Source organism: Heterocephalus glaber, unplaced genomic scaffold (genome assembly GCF_053883595.1).
Source record: "Heterocephalus glaber isolate CG9 unplaced genomic scaffold, H.glaber_assembly_v1.0 deba00001733, whole genome shotgun sequence".
Lineage (NCBI taxonomy): Eukaryota > Metazoa > Chordata > Mammalia > Rodentia > Bathyergidae > Heterocephalus > Heterocephalus glaber.
In genome coordinates, this window is record NW_028258444.1 from 4,642,682 (window position 1) to 4,654,950 (window position 12,269).

Here is a 12,269-nt window from a genome sequence, read left to right on the forward strand (position 1 = left end):
AACAATTAAACAATTAGAGCCAGGCATGGTGGGGTAAATGACCTATAATCCAAGCCCTTGGGATGCTGAAACAGGAGGATCATGAGTTCTAGGCCAACATAAAGCTACATGGTGAAAACCTTTCTCAAGACAACAAACACACAAACAAACAAACAAACACTGGTTCCAGACCCAGGACAGTGTTACCATGCATGTTCTTTTGGTTAACTTGGGGTAAGAGGCAACCCAGGCCTTGGGACTTCGGTGGTGAGGACCAGTGCCCTGTGGGGTTCAGCACTTTCTCTGTGTCGTTTTGCACCCTCCTGGTGCCCAGTTGGATTGCAAACTGCAGCCTCTCCTCCTGAGTGTGCAAACTTTTTTTTTTTGGTACCGGGGATCAAACTTGGGACCTTGCACTTTCAAGGCAGGCAGCAGGACCACTGAGCTAAATCCCCAGCCCCAAGTGTGCAAACTCTTATAGGAGACAGCACACCCTGGATAAGGGCTGTGTTACACTCAGACCAGGGAGTCTACTGCAGTGGGTTCCATGCTGTTGGAGTAGTACAGTGGTCAAGGCTGGACTGTGTGAGTTGGTGGGCTTTAGGCCTTCCTCCCTCCTGCTCGCTCTCTCTCTTTGTCTTTATTGGGGGTTGAGACCAGGGCCTTCACACTGTGGTATATTCCTGCCCTCTAAAAAATTTTTTGAGACAGGGTCTTGCTAAGCCACTAAGTTGCCCAGGCTGGTCTCCAGCTTTTGATCCTTCTCCCTCAGCCTCCCAGAGTGCTGGGATCACAGGCGTGTAATACTGCACCGGCTCTGCACAGGTTTCCTTACCTCCTGGAGTCCCAGCCCCTCACCTGTAAATGAGAATGATGATGATGATGACGATGATGACAGCACCTACAAACAGGTTATGGAGACGAGATAAATGTCACGTAGCTACTGCTGGGGCCTGCTTCAGGAGAACACACCGAGTGAGAAATCCTACAACAGCAGAATGTGGACCCCACCCCTGCAAACTGTCCGGAAGCCGCTGCACTAAACCACAACCAAACCATCCCCTTCCAGGCTTTTTCCACTCATTAACTAGGTGAGGACAACTAGCAGTCATGCCACCTAAGCAGTCGGCCTTTCAAAAGTTGTTTTCGCAATGATTTATGAGATTGGCTTCAGCCTTTGACCTCCCTGTACTTTCGCCTTCCATGATAACTCTTCGAAGGAGTCCTTTAGAGGTGCAGTCCCCACAGGCAGGCTCAGGGGACACCGAAGAGCAGGCCTGTCCGAAGGTGGGGGAACGTGTGGAGTTGGAGGCCACCAGGGCCATGCATGTCCCAACCCCAGGAGGGACATGAAGATGGGGCCACGTGGTGGTCTCCCCACGTCCCTCCCTCCCTCTCTCCCTCCCTGCCTTCCTTCCTCCTCCCAGGGATTGTACCCTGGGCCTTTCCATGACTTCAGCCTTTTAAAAAAGTTCTTATTTTGAGTCAAGCTCTCCCTAAGTTGCTAAATTGCCCAGGCTGTGCCAGAATTCGTGATCCTCCTGCCTCAGCCTACTCAAGGGCTGGGGTTCTAGGTGTGTGGCACCACCCTGATGGGACTCGAATTTGCAGCTTGGTTAGCACAGGTTATTGCAGACTCCACGACCTGTTCACCCACAAAACACCGAACCCTAAGGCAAGCAAAAGGTTGCCTAGAGAGGGCCAGCGTTCATCCAGCTCCTCGAGGAAGTTCCGGGCCCAACTGCACCGATGGTTTCGGGTCCCTGGGGAGAGTGGCTTCCCTGTGATGAAGCTTAGAATATCACCACTGTCTGTGCCACAGTAGCTTGTAAAGAGTGTCCCGTAATCCCACGTGGTCTCAGGTACAGAGCCAGGCAGCGCGTGACCCGGGGAGGGGAGGGCGCAGCAGGAGAGGAGGCACAAAGCCCGTCTGCGTCCCTCGGCGGGAAGTCTGTCCCAGTCCGAGTGAACTACAGGGAGAACTGTGGGTTCCCTTAGCTCTCTGTGCTTTCCAGTCCTCGGCCCTATGCTGAGCACTGGGAGCCACACTTTAATTCTCCTTTTCTTTTCTGTGACGCTGTCACTGCACCGGTGAGGGAGTCAGGCGCACTTTTCCAACTCCACGCGTTATCGCCCGTCCTCATTTTCTCCAGCCCTGGCCCCGAGGCCAGCAGGCTTCTCAGGATGGTCCCTCCTTGCTCTGCCCTCCATTTTACTTTCTCTCCTTTTATAGTAACATTTGTTCATGTTGTTTCAAAATCATTTTCATCACTGCGGCTTCACAAACTCCTGCGGGTTGGAGTGTGACCCTTCACTCAGAGGTTTATCTCTCAGTGCGTGTGGAGGTTGCTCCTCCTCCTCCCCCTCCTCCCTCCCTTTTGCTCCAAAAGCTAAGGCGAACTTCTCCACGCTGAGGCCTTTCTTGGTGTTATTTAACATGACAGATTTCTAAGAATAAAATGACACAGGGTGTGTGCCGTGTGGGTTCTACGAGGGCCACAGAACAAGCTCTCTTCGGACACGTGACCTTGCCACTCCCAGTGCCACCTGGGCAGACTCCAGATCCTGGTGACCTGGAGAATTTGGTGCCTCCTGGGCTGGGTGGAGCTCTAGGCAGGGCACTGACGAAAAGAAAGGCCTGAGGCTGGGAGGGAAAGGGCCTTTCTTTATTCCTGAGGCAGGATCTCAATAAACTGCCCAGGCTGGACTTGAACATAGTTTTTAAAAACATTTATTAAGCTAGGCTTAGTGGTACATGCTTGTAATCCCTGGATTCTGGGGGACTGAGGCAGGAGCATCTCCGTTAGTTTGAGGCCAGCCTGGCATACCCTGTCTCTAACAAACAAAACAAAACAATTCATGCTAGTGCTATTGGGCCTGTTCAGGTACAACTCTTAAATAGCCTACTATTATCTACCTCCTGCTCCAAGGAAGGACAGCTGGCTATCCTGGAGCCCACACCAGGTGAGCAGACCCTGGGGCTGTGGAGGAGGGTGGAGAGCAAGACACCCAGGAGTGCTGTGACATTGGGTATGTGAAGAAGGACACACCCAGTGCCTGTCCAGCCCTGACAGCCCTGCAAACAGCTAGGCGGAGAAACTTTCCAGAAGATTCCTTCCCAAATTCCTCCCCACACAACTGCATGCAAAAGAAATGTCTGTATTAGCTATGACATTTCTCAGGACTTTACTCATAATAGACATTTGATTTTCATCTTATTTTTTGGTACCCAGGGATCAAACTTGGGACCTTGCACTTGAGACAGGCAGCGGAACCACTGAGCTAAATCCCCGGGCCCAGGCTGACTTCTAATATGGGATCCTCCTGCCTCAGCCCCCCGGAGTACTAATATTACAGGTATATGCTACCATGTCAAGCCTTAATTGGTAGCAGATATTTGAAACAGAGGCAAAAAGAGAAGTTACCTTTTCCCAAACCTTGGCAAAAGTTTCTTATAGGATTGAGTCAATTTACACAATTTGCAGAACCCTCAAGGCATGGATGTTTTTGAAGGTGCAACCCTGAGAAGAACCTGTTCTCTGAACTATGTCTGCATTTCCTCACCTGAGGTGGGGTAATAACCTGGTGTCTGCAAGGACTGTAGTTGTGCCTCTTCTGTGAAGGTGACCCCCTGGGAAGGACATCCTGGATTTTTCTCTCTTCACCATCTCTTCCTTCTTCCCTGCTGACTTTAAGCTTTATCATTTTTTAACAAACACATACCTAGTGTGTATTGACTCTGAGCGTGAACACAGAGAGCTCTTTTGAATGCTCTCGAAGGGAGGGAGCAGAAGGGCTGGGTAGGGGCCAATGGCAGATATGTCAAAGGCTGGATGTCTGAGGATGTCAGAGGGCACCTGAGGACACAAAGTCTTTAGCACAGGTGCATGATGGAGTTTGTTATAATAATAACAAATCAGCATGGACGACCACGCACATACCTCACGGCGAACAAGGTCTTGTGGCTGTTTTGTCTAAGTGTGTCTCAGAAAAGCTGATAAAGACAAGTAGCTCTTGAGACTGAAGCTGCAGCTCCAGCTCTCATGCCCTGATGCTGCCCAATGCTGGGAATTAAAGTTGGTTCCTGCTTTTTGTGATATCTGCCCCATACATGTTCTTTTCTTTGGGAACCTCAACTGACTAGCTCTCCCTTCAGCTCACTGGCTTTGCCAGGCTGATGTGTGTGTGCCACAGTGCACATTCATTCAGAACCTTGCCATGCACACTCATTCAGAATGTTGGTGTGCACACTAAGAAACATGGCTGCACACATATTCAGAACCTTCCTGTGCACACTTATTCAGAAGCTTGCCGTGCACACTCATTTGGAACCTTGTTGTGCATACTCATTCAGAAGCATTGTTTGGCCTGTCATGTGCTAAGCACATTGGTTCTCTCTGGTTGGAGAGAAGTTCAGGAATGAGATTCTCTCAGTGTGGATGGAGACAGGGGAAGGGATCGCCCTGGGTCTGGGCCTGGTTCTGGGATGGTATGCCTCAGGCTCTGGCACTCATCTGTTTTTAGGCAGACTCTGCTCTCCTCAGAGTCCTGGTTCTGTCCCGAGGACCTAGGAGGAGCACAGCCTCCAGCCCTGGGCTGCAGGGAAAGGAGCAGAGGTTCTGCCAGCAGCACACAAAGGAGGTGAGGTCCAGGCTGGACATCCTGGGGCTGTGCCCGGCTCTGAACCAGGCACAGTGGCCGGGGCACAGACTGACTCAGGTGTGGTTCTCTGTCCCTGCAGCTGGGCCAGCCTTCTCCACAGCAGGGGACAGTGGAGTGTGTTACTGGGGATGCCACAGCTGTCTTGGTTTGTATGAGCAAACGTTATGATGTTCTCACAGCCAAGAACTTGAGTAATGGCATGTGTTTTCAGAGTGTGTCCCCATTGTTAGTGACAAGTGAGTGCACTTGTGGTCTACATGCCCTGGCTGGCTGGCTTGCCGCTGGCCTGCTTGCTGTTATGCCTTGTGTCTAGATGTTCCCCCAAAGCCTCATGCAGTCTTAGCGATATAGGGCACCAAGTATTCCAAATAAGGGAAATATAACTCCCAATCTGCTAGATATCTGAAACTTGAGTTTGTGATCTCTAAAATCAAAGAATGAATTCTAAGAACAACGCAGGTTAAGAGTGTTATAGATGGTGCATGAATCCACTTGTTTAAATAGGCTTTTGAAAGAAAAGTTTATTCCTGTGAACAGGGACTAAAATCAGGGAGATTCTAGCAGCTAGCTGGGAAAAGCCGAGTTTATTACATCTCTGTGTGTAGATGGGCTGACACTGGGAGAGAGTAATAGCAGCAGCTAGCTGGGAGAGATTTCATCCGTGGGTGGATGGGCCAACACTAGGAGAGAGATATTAGCAGCTAACTGGGAAAGGAATTTGCCTTACATAGGTATTGAAGGGGCTAAGGAATCTGGGGTGAAATGTTTCTGATTGAGTCTAAGAACAGTCTGTGCTGGTGTACAGAACTTTTTGGCACCAGGAGGACTTTATACTTCATGTTGAGTCCATTTGTCCTATTTACTGAGAATCTGCTGTTGTTTGCTGAAAGCAGTCTGTTTATTTTGTCCTGTGTGTTTAGGTCAGGACTGACGAAGTAGGAAGAATTTATTGAGAGAAAGATAGCTTCCATCTAAGAGAGACAGAAGGGGAGACTGGAAAGTGGGTTGCCTGCCCACCCTGCTTCTCAAAGGTGTTTTATGGGGCAAAGCTAGGAGGTGAGGCAGGTACAAAGTGGGACAAAACTATAAGACCCAGTGGAAAAATCACAAGGTGGGCATGAGGTGGGACAAAACCATGATCAACCAGGGCCAGAGATTTAGTTCAGTGGTTCTGGCACCTGCCTTGCAAATGCAAGGTTTGGAGTTCAATCCCCAGTACCAACAAAACAAAACAAAACATGATCAACCAATAAAATGACAAGGACGGGGCCAGGGATGTAGCTCAGTGGTTCTGGTGCCTGCCTCGAAATCGGAAGGACCCAAGTTTGATCCCTGGTACCAAACCAACCAAAACAAAACAAAAAATGACAAGGACAGTCGGCCAGGTAACATTGATTAAATGGGGATCAAATGGGGAAGGTGGTCATGTAGGAAGCATACATAGATTTCCCAGAAGGAATGTGCCAGCTAGGGAGGGTTTGGTCCTCAATTAAGGTGATTGATGCCTATTTAGAATATCAGTCACTGCTATTCAACCCCAGGGGAAGTAAGTGGGTGTAGTAGTTTCTGTCTTTTTGTAACGTTTACCTTCAGTGAATGTGCCTCAGTTGTTTTCTGTGCAGAGGGCCCAGGCTTGTCTAATTGCCTTATAATAATTCCTAACTAACGTAGCTGTCTGCAGTAGTAGGTGGGGCTTTCTCAGAGGTAGCAAAGAGGAAAGGTTCAGAGATGCCTGCTAAAGTATCTCCCTGTCTTCCCAGGCAGCTGAGCCCTGGGGACCAGTGAGGCGCACCACCACTGTTCTGCCTGAGGGTTTTCCTAGGGCTGGAATCTGGTCCCTGCCGTGATGTAAGTAGCGTTTAGGCAGATAAATACAAGGATCACCCTTTACCTAAGTTAAACACACCAAAGTCCAAGGCCTGAGTCTCACAGGGGCTTAGGGTTGCAGACTTCAAAGAGCCAAGCTGATCTGTGTTAGCAGGCAAGCCACTCTTGGCGGGGTCTGAACCTGAAAGAGTGACTTGAGAGCCAGTGACCCCCGATGACCCTGAAAGCATCTGTATAGGGATGTTAGGGAAGCGGGCCTATCTGATCACAGCCTGGAGCTCTAGCAGTTTCCAGGTTACAAACACGAATTTTTAGGCTGCTGATTATTATTTTGCCGGTACTGGGGATTGAACCTAGGACCTTTGCCTGGACCTACATCCCCAGTCCTTTTTCATTTTTAAAATTTTGAGACATTTTCTTGCGGAGTCACTAAATTGCCCAGGCTGGGCTTCAACTTGCTATCCTCCTGCCCTAGCCTCCCAGAGTAGTGAGATTCCTGGTGTGCAGCGCCGAGCTGGGCTACAAACTGATTTGTAAACATCCCAAGTGAATGAACGCATTTTAAGGGGCAGGCTGTTTTTTCCTTCTCCAGCCACACTGGAAGCATCCTTGCTGGGTTGCATGGTCCACAGCCAGGCCTTTATGGGGCGCTGGTGCCCCCTGGTGGTCATCACGGGAGTAGCCTGACCTTGCGCGCTTGTGGGTGGAGTGGGGATGGGGTGGGGGTCCTTTCACTATTTTATGTGCAGCATTCCTGAAAACTGAAAAGTGAAAAATTGGGCTTACATAGTACTATGTATGAATTAGTTTTGTTTTTTTTTCTTAAAAGATACTTTTTGTTCAATTCTTTTGTAAAAACATTGGTCACCGTTTAACATACAGCAGCAACAAAATGCACCCAGTTTACATGCATCAAGTCAATAAACGGTAATACATGGACAACACGAATTTCAAACATTACTAAAGTGGTAGGAACTGCAAATATGAGAAAAAAGGAGTTCCAGTTTCAGTCTGAAATAAGATTCTTTGTGTAAGTAACATGAAACAATGGCTACAGATCATTTGCCGAGAAAGAACCATTCTTCAGAAATTGCTTGTGCAGAACACCGTATTAGAGCAGGACAAGATCCTGAAAAATGTCCACCTCCAAGTTAAGGACAGAAGGGCTTCTTTTGAAAATTAATTCTCTATGATTCAAATTTTTTATTGTGACTGTAAAATAAAGTATCTTTCAGTATGAAGGTTCTATAGTCCATATTTCAGCAACTTAAATAATTCTGCAGATTTTCAATTAAACTGACAGATTCTGATAACTATTCTGTAAATAATATAAAGTCCATTAATAGTAGAACTGGATTATTTTTAAGAATAAAAATAGAAAACAAAAGTTCTTTCTAAACTTATAGGCCAAGTTTCTGGCTATGGGACTTAAGCACCAAAATTAAAAAAAAAATTTTTTTAAACAGAAAGTTGAGAACAAAAGCATTTATACATTTACCAAAAAAATTAAGCACTCTAATTCTAATAGGATCAATAATTGATAATTTTATAGACTGATAATCTGAAGTATAAAATATACATTTTTGATGTTTGTATGTGATATAGGGAAGATATAAAACACAATTTTAAGACCTTAAATTAGGTAATCTTAATCAAATGAGAATGTCACACTATTATAATATGTGTATAATAAGAATTTTATATTTTTATTTTATAGAGTATTTTCCTTTTCCCTCAAAAGTCATGACTAATGGATATCATTAAATCATTCTGAAATGCAGAGAATTTATGACATATGTTCTCATGAAAGAAAATCTCCTCTGAAGAGCTCAAAGTAACTATGTGTAAATGAAACTTCAAAGTATACTCCTGTAAAGATAGTAACCCTACAAGTTTGTCTTCTCATGCATCTACTTAGCAACACAATTTCAATAACCAAAATAGTAACTTTTAATTTCTCTTTTCCATGATATGTCTACTCTGTTAAAAACAGAAGTAATTGTTTAGCATGTGTATAGATAAAATGCTTAAAAACTTAAAAGATTTAAAATCTATGAGTCATATATGATTACATACACAGACTGGAAATGAGCAACTTTAACCAAGCATGTGCCTTAAGCACTTGCACAAAAGAAAAAGGCCAAAAATGGGAGAAAATATTTCTCCTTATGTAACTTTTGACTAAATTTTATAGCAGAAAAACAAAATACAAGATATTTAATTTTCACTTCAAAAGAAATTATCCAGAAACGAAATTCACTAAACATTAGATAAGTGTGGAGTATTCAGATTCATTCTATTCAGATGGAAGATAATTTGTATCTCATTTACCTTCCAAACACCACTTCAACTTTACTACCTATACCATAAGCCTTCTTGACAGTTTCCAATTCTACCTCTCTAAAAAAAGTTTAGGAAAAAAAAAAAAGTTTAAAAAAAAATGGGCCAGGGATTTAGCTCAGTGGTTCTGGAACCTGCCTCGTGAGCGCAAGGTCCCAAGTTCAATCCCCGGTACCAAAAAAAAAAAAGTTTAAAAAAAGTTTAGCCTCTTAGATTGCAAGTATTATGTCCAATTCCTTAGATCCCCCTAATTCTATAATCTTTATTTTAAAAGACTATTAAATAACCATTTTCTATCTTTCAGGAGTCAAAATCCACCATGTCATTATTCGTTTGGGGGAAATTAAAGATAAAACATCAACTGGAAATAAGTACACTTGTTAGCATACATATATGGTTGTATGTAAGAAGGAGACTATGTAATTGCTCTTTCTGGTTAACCTCTGGCTCTTACGACAGTATGGTCAGAAAATCAAAATGAGTAATATATACTTAACATCTGAATTTGTTTTGAACAGATGAGAGATAAGAAAATTACTGAAATTACATGATTGTAAATGTTTACTGTGAAACAGTACAAAATTGATGCTGCCGAAAAGAGAGTAAAAAAATCTCTGACTGATACTAACCTTAAGAAATTTGGGAAAGGGCCGGGGATTTAGCTCAGTGGTTTTGCCTCCTGCTGCACAAGCTCAAGGACCCAAGTTCAATCCCCGGTACCAAAAAAAAAAAAAAAGAAGAAGAAATTTGGGAAAATCTTAAGTTTGAATTGTAGCTATCAGGGAATAACAACACAAATGGTTTCATGCATGTACACATGTTAAGTAACAACAAGCAAACCCCAAGTCAGTACAGTACATCAACGACCGAAATTTAAATAGTATTTTGCTGTATAAAGAAAGAGAAGGAAAAGATAAAATGTGGACTGCCATCGATGAAAAAGCATTTCAACAGTTTACACAAAACAATACTAAATAGTTTTTTAAAAAAAGATGTCCTAAGAAGACCAAGCCACAATAAGTTAGTGTTTTCCATAATACATGCTGAATTATTTGATCCCCTATCTATACAAGGTTTCTGTCTTCTTAAATGTTGCGACAGCATGTTTAATAATGGAGGTACATTAGTTTACATCTTTTTATAGGTATTCTAAGAGGACTAATTTTTTTCTTCCAGTTTTTCATCTTCTTCACCTCCTCCAAAGAATATCAAAGGGAACATTCCCAGAATGCAGCCAATAGTCAGTCACTCCAACCGCTTTGCCCAAATGCATACTAACACGTGTCTGCCACAGGTCAACTTGCTTTGGTGTAAGATCAGGAACTGATAAGCCTAACCTGGAAGCCAAAGCTTCAACATAGCCTGCAAGTCCAAGTCCAGCTAAATCTGACACAAGATTTCCCAAAGCAGCAGCTGCCATTGTTGAAATTCCCAAAATAATGCCAATAGACAACTCAATCTGGGTTCCTGCAATAATCATAATTGCATTATCCAAAAAGCCAATCCCTACGAAAGGTATTGCATTGTGGAAGAACACATATCTCAGCTGTCCTGGGGTAGGTGGTTGAGCTTCGAATTGTTCTTCCTGGATCTGCATCCCCTCATGGGCAGAGCAGAGCGGAGGAGCCCAGGCTCTGCTCCCGCAGATGGGCAGGCACCCAGACCTTTATGAATTAGTCTTTTTGGAACTGAATCTCCAACCCATAACCTTCACATCGAGCTCTCTCACCAACCCACATTTTAATTTTCAATTTTGAGGCAGGGTCTCGCTGTCATTAGATTGTCCAGGCTGGGCTGGAACTTCCGACCTTCCTGCCACAGCCTCCCAGAGTGCTGGGATTATAGGTGTGCACCACCACGCCTGGCTGGAATTAATGTTATGGGAGTTTCTGTTCTCAGAGAAATAAAATGAATAATCGAATCTTAATTTGTATCACAATCTTCAAATATATAGACATTTCTACGTGCTGGCACATGCTCTTTGAGTTCCTTCTTTTCATGGTGATTAGTGAATATGCAGCTTGGCATATGTTCGTTCAAGGGTCGTCTCCATCTTGACTGTATTCCTTTCTGTGGTGCACATTTTACCTTTATTTTTGCATTTTTGGCTCATTTAAGAGATGAATCTATGTTGTGTGCCAGGGATAAAGCCCGGGCCCAGGTCTGCTCACTGGTGTTGCCCCCGAGGCACATCCAGACTTCGGTTTATTTTTAAGGAAGAGAGGTGTATTTTGGCTGGTTTTTAAAAAAGGAGTCTTTTTAATTTAAATAAAGAAAAGAAATCGTGAACCTACTTGAACAATGAGTAGCAGCAAGGACACCGGTGGCCTGGGAGCTGAGTGAGGGCTGACGCTGTGCACTGGGAGTGTAGATCTTGCGGGGCTGGTGACCGGGTGCTGGCTGCTCTGCTTCCCCTGAGGGTCTCCTGTCCCAGCCTTTTTGTCTCTGCATTTTGGTGCTGGGGATTGAACTTGCCATGCACCTTCCTGCCATGTGGCAGCCCAACCCTCGGCCCTGAATCTTACAGCTCTGGTAATTCATTTCCAACAACTCATTCTCTTTTTATGAACGTCTTCATTCATTCTCTTCTACCTCTGCCTTTTATTCATTCATTTATTATTATTGTTGTTGTTATTCTGTTCGTTTGAGACAGAGTTTTGCTCTGTAGCCCAGGCTGGCCTCGAACTGGCAGAGATCCAGTCTCTTGCCTCAATCTCCTGGGGGTTTGGAATTACAGGTTTGTGCCACCACATCTCTGCCTCTGCCTTTTAGTCCCATATACAGGTGCAGACCCTTCTAACAATGACTGGGAGGAAAATAAAAGCCTGTGCAACTCTCGAAGTGAAACAAGTGTTTCTACAAAAATAACCCAAGCCTGTTTCAGCCTCTCCGGCCCAGGGCCTGCTGCCCCTGGCCATTGTGTTCCTTGCCTGTGTCTCTGTCCACTTAGTGTCCACCATGTCCTCCTCAGGCAGCAGCTCTCACGATGAGTGAGTACTCACTGTGTCCCTCATGGCCCTGGCTCTCTGTGGCCACAGCAGCATGTCTACCCATCCCCCCGCCAGCCTGAGCTGCAGGAGAGGAGCTCGGCATGTGTGGCCCTGGGTGCTGGGTGTCCCTGAGGCCCATGTGTCTGTGTGAGGAATCTTGCACCCTAGCATGGTACAGCTGAGATGCCCAGGCAAGGACAGCATGAGTCACTGCTTTCGCCAGGCTGTCCATGCACAGGCCCAGTCCTCGGGCCTGGTGTCCTTGACATGAGCTTCGGAGCCGCAGATTTGCAGAGCCATGAGCAGTTTGCCCTCAGTGTTGGGCCCTGCTGGGTACAGAATTCTTTTTGCAATGTTGCATATTGTGGATCTCGTAGAGCATTTTTTTGGGGGGCGGGGAGGGGCTACTGGGGAATCAAACTCAGGACCTTGAGCTTTCGAGGAGGTGGTGGCACTACTAAGCTAAATCCC

At 45.4% G+C, this 12,269-nt stretch overlaps 1 pseudogene; it reads right to left on the minus strand.

Moving 5' to 3' along the window:
* Positions 1 to 8,149: 8,149 nt before the first annotated feature.
* LOC147821469 (transmembrane protein 65 pseudogene) lies at positions 8,150 to 10,519 on the minus strand (annotated as a pseudogene).
* Positions 10,520 to 12,269: the final 1,750 nt, after the last annotated feature.